The sequence below is a fragment of the Liolophura sinensis genome, chromosome 11 (genome assembly GCF_032854445.1).
Source record: "Liolophura sinensis isolate JHLJ2023 chromosome 11, CUHK_Ljap_v2, whole genome shotgun sequence".
Lineage (NCBI taxonomy): Eukaryota > Metazoa > Mollusca > Polyplacophora > Chitonida > Chitonidae > Liolophura > Liolophura sinensis.
Genome location: NC_088305.1, coordinates 23,692,419 through 23,692,871, shown reverse-complemented (window position 1 = coordinate 23,692,871; position 453 = coordinate 23,692,419).

The window sequence follows — 453 nt, the reverse complement described above, 5'->3', positions numbered from 1 at the left end:
GTATCTGTAACAAACGCCGCCAACTGGCATTTGCGCCATCGGCGAATGTGCACTTTACCCATTCAATATAACAATGTTATGACGCAAACCTACACCTATTTATTTATTTATTTGATTGGTGTTTTACGCCGTACTCAAGAATATTTCACTTATACGACGGCGGCCAGCATTATGGTTCCTCTTAGGAAACCGCGCTCCGTAGATTGCTGGAGACTTTCTCACATATGGCCGGAGAGGAAGCCAGCATGGGCTGGAACTCACAGCGACCGCATGGGTGGAAGGCTCCTGGGCCACTACGTTGCGCTAGCACGCTAACCAACTGAGCCACGGAGGCATCTGCTCTTTAAAAAGGACTCTTCTGAAGCCAGTCTGTGTCTTGTAAATTATCACTTGACATCTGATTTGCTGATCTGGAGACCAATAAACTGGGAATTAAATGATAAATTTCCTTTA